General features: G+C 46.3%; 1 long non-coding RNA gene across 1 annotated transcript; it reads left to right on the top strand.

The window, feature by feature from the left end:
* Positions 1-5,196: 5,196 nt before the first annotated feature.
* LOC307206780 lies at positions 5,197-8,324 on the top strand. Its single transcript, XR_013834485.1, has 3 exons — positions 5,197-6,675; positions 7,052-7,274; positions 7,651-8,324. It is a non-coding gene; the product is annotated as an uncharacterized lncRNA (long non-coding RNA).
* The last annotated feature ends 310 nt before the right edge of the window (positions 8,325-8,634 follow it).

An 8,634-nucleotide genomic window follows, 5' to 3' on the forward strand; every position in this document is an offset into this window, starting at 1 on the left:
GAGAGTAAGCCCCATTAAATTCAACAGGATGTCCTTTTGAGTATAGATAAAGTTCGGATTGTGCTGTTAGTCTGCAATCTTATACCCACTTACCTGTTGGAAAGTCAAACCAAGGAGGCTCTCCTGAGTAGACACTTAAAGGTTCCCTTGGTCCACAGAATTCTAGGAACTGTAGCTCTGCGAAGAGGATAGTCAAATAATTTTCTGTATCCTCACTAAAACCACAATTCGCAGGATTATTTGGGTGGGAACCAGCATAGTTAAAAGATTACAAAATATAGCTGGATTTGTTTCAACTGTGTGAAATGTTTTTGGATAGACATGTGGTATATTACCATAATAACCAAGAGTGTTTGGGGTTTTTTAATGCAATGGTCTAACCCTGCTTATTTAACTTATATGCAGAATTCATCATGTGAAAGGCTGGGCTGGATGAATCCCTAGCCGGAATTAAGATTGCTGGAAGAAATATCAACAACCTCAGATATGCAGATGACACAACCTTGATGGCAGAAAGTGAGGAGGAATTAAAGAACCTTTTAATGAGGGTGAAAGAGGAGAGTGCAAAATATGGTTTGAAGCTCAACATCAAAGAAACGAAGATCATGGCCACTGGTCCCATCACCACCTGGCAAATAGCAGGGGAAGAAATGGACCAGAGCCCATGGACCAGAGCACGCCAGGCACTCTTGTCTTCCACTGCCTCCCACAGTTTGGTCAAACTCATGCTGGTGGCTTCGAGAACACTGTCCAACCATCCCATCCTCTGTTGTCCCCTTCTTCTTGTGCCCTCCATCTTTCCCAACATCAGGGTCTTTTCCTGGGAGTCTTCTCTTCTCATGAGGTATTGGATCCACAGCTTCAGGATCTGTCCTTCCAGTGAGCACTCAGGGCTGATTTCCTTCAGAATGGAGAGGTTTGATCTTCTTGCAATCCATGGGACTCTCAAGAGTCTCCTCCAGCACCATAATTCAAAAGCATAAATTCTTTGGCGATCAGCCTTCTTTATGGTCCAGCTCTCACTTCCATACGTCACTACTGGGAAAACCATAGCTTTAACTATACGGACCTTTGTCGGCAAGGTGATGTCTCTGCTTTGTAAGATGCTGTCTAGGTTTGTCATTGCTTTTCTCCCAAGAAGCAGGCGTCTTTTAATTTCGTGACTGCTGTCACTATCTGCAGTGATCACGTAGCCCAAGAAAGTAAAATCTCTCACTGCCTCCATTTCTTCCCCTTCTATTTGCCAGGAGGTGATGGGCCCAGTAGCCATGATCTTAGTTTTTTTGAAGTTGAGCTTCAGACCATATTTTGCACTCTCCTCTTTCACCCTCATGAAAAGGTTATTTAATTCCTCCTCACCGAAGCAGCAGTCTTAAGGATTGTGCTGGTGTGGAGGGAGGCTGGCTACAGAAGAAGCTGGCTAAGCAACAGCCCTAAGGCAAGAAGAGCCTTTAGAGTACGGTTTCCCAAACTTGGGTCTCTAGCTGTTTCTGGACTACAGTTCCAGACCAGTGCCGGATTTGCATATATGCTAAACAAGCTATAGCTTAGGGCCCCACTCTTTTGGGGCCCCCCCAAAAATTAAAGGAAAAACAACAACCTGTATGTACATTTCCAAAATATAAGATAAAAAACAAATAAAATAAAACCCACATACAACAACAGTGTTTTGTGTTGTGTAGGCTCCTGTGATGTAAGTAATGGCCCCCGCCTGCTAGCCTGCTTCCTAAAATATCACTGGTTTTGTTATGTGCAAATGGCTTTAGATACCTATTAGGTCCATAAATTACCATATAGCACATATTCAACACAAAAAAACAGTGACAATTTGTTGTTGACAAAGTACAGCTGGACATATAAAGGGCCCCATTACCTTCAGTAGTTTAGGGCCTCATCAAACCTAAATCCGACCCTGTACAGTTCCCATCATCCCTGACCACTGGTCCTACTAGCTAGGGATGATGAGCTTTGTAGTCCAACAACAGCTGGAGACCCAAATTTGGGAAACCTTGCTAGAGAACTAATGAACCCAAGAGTTTCTCTTTCCCCCTTTTAAATATCTCTTTGCATGTGGTAACGGTAATGATGGTGAACCGGCACAGAGCAAGCCAAGAACATAGCTAGCTGTGCCCCACCTAGTCCCATTTCCCTGTCCTTCTAGGTTGGGCTGTTTGTTTAAAGGGAGATTAGCCACTGTTTACAATCCCAGGTTTCCAGCTTCTTTTGTCCTATGACATACTACCTGTTTCATGAATAAAAGAACCATTGTAAAGTTTTACTGCAGGTAGACACAAAGGCTTGGTAAAGATGGCTGTTGTCATCCTTGGAAAGGTTCACAGGTGCTGGCGGACTCACCTTCGTACAGGACTGGCCTTGGACTGGCCAAATATTTATGGCGTTTCTGTTTTTATATTTTTATATGCTTACTGTGATTTTATACTTGCTGTACAGCGCTTCAATGTTTTCTGTATGAGTTAGTGGTATACCTGCACATGTATATATATATATATATATATATATATATATATATATAATTTTTCCTGTCTAAGGTGAAGGATAAGATGTACCCACCACCCCCATTACATCTTATGACTGGACAGGTAGTTGTATTTTTTCCCAATACTGGTGATGGGGGTGGGGTCATTATCCACCATACTTGAGAGCAGCCAACTACCTTAAGGCAGCACCTCATTGCCACATCTCAACATCATGTTGCCTAATGGTAGGGCTGTACTACACAAGTACAGTCGTACCTTGGATCCCAAATGCCTTGCAAGTCGAACATTTTGGCTCCCGAATGCCACAAATCTGCAAGTGAGTGTTCCAGTTTGCTAACGTTCTTTGGAACCTGAACGTCTGATGCGGCTTCTGAGGTTCCTGCAGCCAATCGGAAGCCACACCTTGGTTTCCGAACCTTTTGGAAGTTGAACGGACTTTCGAAACGGATTCCGTTCGACTTCCAAGGTACCACTATATCCTGATTTCACCTCCACCTTCTTAAACCCACATGCTGCTGCTTAGGTTACCTCAGGGGTCAGCAAACTTTTTCAGCAGGGGGCCAGTCCACTGTCCCTCAGACCTTGTGGGGGGGCCAGACTATATTTTGCAAAAAAATATGAACAAATTCCTATGCCCCACAAATAACCCAGATGCATTTTAAATAAAAGGACACATTCTACTCATGTAAAAACACGCTGATTCTCAGACCGTCCGCAGGCCAGATTTAGAAGGTGATTGGGCTGGATCTGGCCCCCGGGCCTTAGTTTGCGTACCCATGGGTTACCTCTTGTACCTGCCACCTTTTCTTCATTTGTGCTCATTTATTTGCTCCTATCCCTGAGAACTATCTGCAGCAGAAAGCCCTTCTCCCTATTCTCCTCTTAGGACTCTTTGAGTAGCGTTCCGTAACAGGTGTGTATACACAATGGGACTAAAATCGGAGTTGAGCAGTAAAAAATGTGAATTCATCAAGCCTTCGCCCCATTCCTTTCCTGTCATAATTTTAACTAGGGTTAAGATGAAGCTGGTTGCCCTTCAGAGACGCCAGGGCTTAAATCAGAAACCTCTTCGGTTCCAGTTGTGCCCTAGCCAGAGCTCTCACAAACTATGAGGCAAAGTTTACATGACATGTGATTGCATGGCTTTTTCCTCAGCATTTTTTAAAGAGCAAAGCAACTGCCTGGAGCTTTGAGTCTGATCAAGAACAGGAGGGGAAGGGTAGAAGAGGTGCTGAAAACCTTTCCCTTGGTCTGGATTTGCACTCAAAATCCTCCCCCCTCACACATACTTTTCTCCCTGGTAGAAAATGCTGGTACCCTTATAATTTTACCCCTTGGGGAGAGAGACACCCTGAGGAGACCGATTCTGAGCAGATCAATGGCAGGAAGGGAAAGAGTGGGTGATACAATGCACATCATGTGTGGCGTGACTATCTTTCTTGACTTATCTGTTTGGTACGTTGGACATTTTCCTGTTTGTGTGATCTGTGCTTGCCAGATATCACGTGTGCATGGTCCTGATGTGGCAGAATACCTGTAGGGATGTGCAAAAGCTTCACAGGGGAGGATAAAAAATTGTGCATGAGAGAGGGAAGAGAATCATGTTTGTGGGACAAGTCTTGTATGAGTTTAATATGTACAGTGGTTCTTGCCAATGTATGGGAAAGTGATGTGGCGGACCCAGTCTATATATAACACACAGAGCCCAGAAAATCCTGTTGGCACCCCATAAAATAAGCTCTGATGACAAAAGCCAGAGTTCCCTTTTTTCTCTTTTGAAGGTGGGCCTAAATTTGAATCTATATAAATAGAATTAGCATATACAAATGTTATGCAAATTTGCGTTATGGACACCACCATTCCAAGGCTTTATGTGCCTAGCAACATGTAGAGGTGGTTCTTTTGTGTACAGACAAGCTGCCCACGGGACAGAGCTATTTCCCCCCCCCCTTCCCTTCATAAGCATTTAGAAACTTTACACTGTAGTTGGCTAGACAGCTTTTGTGGTACGCTCTGGACTCATTGCAAATGACAATGCCAGCTTCCACTCTCAGGACCTGCTCAGTTGGTAGCCTTAATTAGGGCCCAGTGCCTGTTTGGCAGTGAAAAATCTTCTGTTTGCTGCATTTTTGAATCTAGTAGTGCCTGAGTTATGGCGGGTTTGTGTGCTTCACTATTATTATTTTTTAAAGATGCAAGGCCCAGGTGTGGCTAAAATTAGAGGGAGACAGGGGTTGGGGCTTGTGGATTTAATAAAGGCTCCCCTACCTCCACCCCACACCCACCCCATAGTTTGAGCATTGGTTCCACCTTCCAGCTTTGGCTGCTCACCTGGAGAAATGCAAGCTGGAAATGCCCCCTCCCGGTTTTAGTATTTCTTGCTTTCAGCTTTGGCTCAGCACTGACAGAAGCGACTCTCCTTCCCTCCAATTCAGCAGGGCCTCAGGGACTGTATTTCCCTTTTAAAAATACCGCCTTCACCACCTAAGCAGAACTTGACAGCAGTGGCGTAGCGTGGGTTGTCAGCACCCGGGGCAAGGCAAGTAATTTGTGCCCCCTAACCTGTGGATTTGCGCCCCCTAACCCTAACCCCCAGATGTTGCGCCCGGTGCGGCCGGCCCCCCCTGCACCCCCACGCTACGCCACTGCTTGACAGAGATGGGGGGGCACCGTGGAAGAATTGCGTGGGTCAGGGGTATCCTGGGGTAGCACTTTCTGCTAAGCCAGGTCTGAAATGTATAACTCCTTTCGATACCTACCAGAATGTGGTTTGACTGGTCAGACCAGGAAAATAACAGAGGCAACCTGAGCCTTTGCGTTGCACCCCACTCCAGACTAGTGAAACAAGAAGCCTCTTTTGCCTTCCTAAGCTACTCATGTTGACGTATTTTTCCTTCTGTTGCCACAAAACAGAAGGCAGAGGAGAATGAAGTGGTCGAGGCAGCCAGGGCAAAACAGCCCAGGCATCTGGCTCCAGCTCCTTTCCTGTTCTTATATTTTAATTTATGGTGCATAAAATGCCCACATTAATTAAGACAGCCAAGCCTGACAGCCTACCCCGCATTTATATTTTACAGCGCACTAAATGCCACATAAACACAATGAAATTCCATTGCTTACAGAATGGAATCTGGTTGCAAATTGGTCCCTCTAAATTACAGCTAGTTAAGCATCTTAATTACTATGGTGAGATGCATTGCATTCTGGTCATATTGTGGCAATTATCCATACACCTATAAATTACCATATGCAACTTTTATGCAAATTTGCTTCTTGGTGGGGGCTTGATGTATTTCCCCTGTGGGGTGAAACAGCCACCCTGTTCTTCTCTCAAGGACAGGAAATAGTTGTCAGATGGCTTGAAGTCCAAAGAAAATTGGAGGCAGCTATTCTTCGAGATTTTGCAATATTCTGCTATCTAAGCAACAAGTAATGTTTGTTTCTGGTGAATGGCTCCAAGGTCCTTCAGATAATTTGTATCTGTGAAGTATCTTTCCAAACAGGCCATGGCATGAAGACATCTCAACCCCTTTCATTTAGACCCCAAGTAGCCAAGAGGGTTCAAATTTAGCCTGCTTTCCCATGGCAGTCAGCAGTCTCACCCAAGGCTCAGACCGCCAGAACAGCTGAGCAGCAGCCCATCATCGTACTATGACCAGTAGCAGTTCTCATTATTCCACAGTGCACCTTGCAAGCCTAGGGCTAGGCAACTGGTTCAATTGCAAGAAGATAAGCACTTTAAAACGAAAACAAAATATGCTTAACAATGCCCAGTTAACATTTTTGTTAAAAATGGATTGGAAACTGTGGAGGGGCAATACTTTCCTCCCCCTACCATTTTCCCACTGGAAACAGATCCTTGGGAGGGAATGAGCAGCTGAGAGGCATTTGTGGTGGTAAAACAGCTTTGGGGTGAAGGGGTTAAACCCCTCTCCCTGCAGTTGGAATCATGCAGCTGCTGTTTTGGGTTGGGTGGGCATGCTTTTTAAAAAAGGCAGGCTTAAGGTAACCTGTAGTTTGATCCTAGCACAGGTCTGCTATGGCACTGCAGTAGATGAGTCAGAATTATCAGCAGGGTTATTTAATACCACTCTGTGCCTTTCATTATGCGGACAAGCCATTAACAGTATCCACCCCCACCCCGAAACAGAAGGGTCAGTTATAAATTATCTGGTAAGTAAAGGTAAAGGTACCCCTGGCCGTACGGGCCAGTCTTGACAGACTCTAGGGTTGTGCGCTCATCTCACTCTATAGGCCGGGAGCCAGCGCTGTCCGCAGACACTTCCAGGTCACGTGGCCAGTGTGACGAAGCTGCATCTGGCGAGCCAGCGCAGCACACGGAACTTCGTTTACCTTCCCGCTAGTAAGCGGTCCCTATTTATCTACTTGCGCCCGGAGGTGCTTTTGAACTGCTAGGTTGGCAGGCACTGGGACCGAACGACGGGAGTGCACCCCGCCGCAGGGATTCAAACCGCCGACCTTTCGATCGGCAAGTCCTAGGCGCTGAGGCTTTTACCCACAGCGCCACCCGCGTCCCACAAATTATCTGGTAGTAACAAGCAAAAGTATCTGATGCATGGTTGAATTTTCTGCTTACAAAAGGCTCTTTGGGCTTTGTTGTTCATCGCTTTTCAGACTTTCTCCTTGTGATATCTTTCTAGCAATTTCCCTGCTCTTCTTTGAGAAATTCCCACGGCGGCTTTTACGACCCTGCTTGCAACCAGCTTTCCCCCATTGGTTCCCCCCCACCCCAATCACTGAGGGGAACTGAGGCAGGTAAAAAGGTAAAGGTACCCCTGCCCGTACGGGCCAGTCTTGACAGACTCTGGGGTTGTGCGCCCATCTCACTTAAGAGGCCAGGGGCCAGCGCTGTCCGGAGACACTTCCGGGTCACGTGGCCAGCGTGACATCGCTGCTCTGGCGAGCCAGAGCCGCACACGGAAACGCCGTTTACCTTCCCGCTGGTAAGCGGTCCCTATTTATCTACTTGCACCCGGAGGTGCTTTCGAACTGCTAGGTTGGCAGGCGCTGGGACCGAGCAGCGGGAGCGCACCCCGCCGCAGGGATTCGAACCGCCGACCTTTCGATCGGCAAGCCCTAGGCGCTGAGGCTTTAACCCACAGCGCCACCTGCGTCCCATTAACTGAGGCAGGGCTTCCCCTTAAAAGGTGCTAAGGGACTCTTTCTCTCCATTTGTCGAAGGTCAATGTTCTCGTAGTATTTACAAAACGCAACAATCTGGAGTCATTCCCGTTTGATTTACTTTTAATTCTTGCTGGCATAGACAAAATCAAGGAGCTCTTTTCATTGAAAGATTCTTGTTTGATTCTTATTTTGCTGAATGAAAAACAGTGTCAGTGGCAAAGCATACTACCCCAGAGTAAAAAATTTGCCATCTTTCATCAACCGCCTGTGGGCTGGTTCCTACAATACTTGTTTGTACACAAGTTTGAATACCCAGGGACAAAACCCACATGTGACTTGGTCAAATCTGAGGATGAAAGAAGTATTGGGGGAACAGTCGCAAGTCACCTGAGATAGATACCCAAAGGCACAAGTCTGCCCAGATTATTGGCCCTCTGCAGCCAGTTAAACATAGGAATGTAGGAATCTGCCTCACAGAGTCAGACCTGTGTTCCATCTAGCTCAGAATTGCCTACACTGACTGGCAGCACCTCCCCAGGGTTCCAGGCAGGAGCCTCTCCCAGCCCTACCTGGGATTATACCTAGGACTTTCTCCTTGCAAGCCAGGTGCTCTGCTACTATGGAGCTATGGCGCTTCCCCATAAACAACTGGACCTCAACAGGAAAAGATGCTGCTGGCATGGGACATGGATCCACCCGTACACTTCAGTGTGGGGTTGCCCAAAGCAGACCAAATATAGGGGAAACCTGTGTTTGGAAAGCCCTTGGGTTGAGAAATCAGTGTCCAAGCAGGTGTTACCTACGTAAAAAAAGGAACTAAAATGAACCCTAATGCTTTGGAGCCCATCCCTTAAATCTTGCTCCTCTTTGTTCCAGGATAAAATTTGGAAGAAGGCAGCCGGTTAGAAACGCTATTTCTGCCTTGTGATCAGACTGGTTGTGCAGACGTGCTTTTGGACTTTTTTTTTTGTCAAATCAAAAGGCGGAGTGG

This window comes from Podarcis cretensis (genome assembly GCF_951804945.1).
Source record: "Podarcis cretensis genome assembly, chromosome: 17".
Classification (NCBI taxonomy): domain Eukaryota; kingdom Metazoa; phylum Chordata; class Lepidosauria; order Squamata; family Lacertidae; genus Podarcis; species Podarcis cretensis.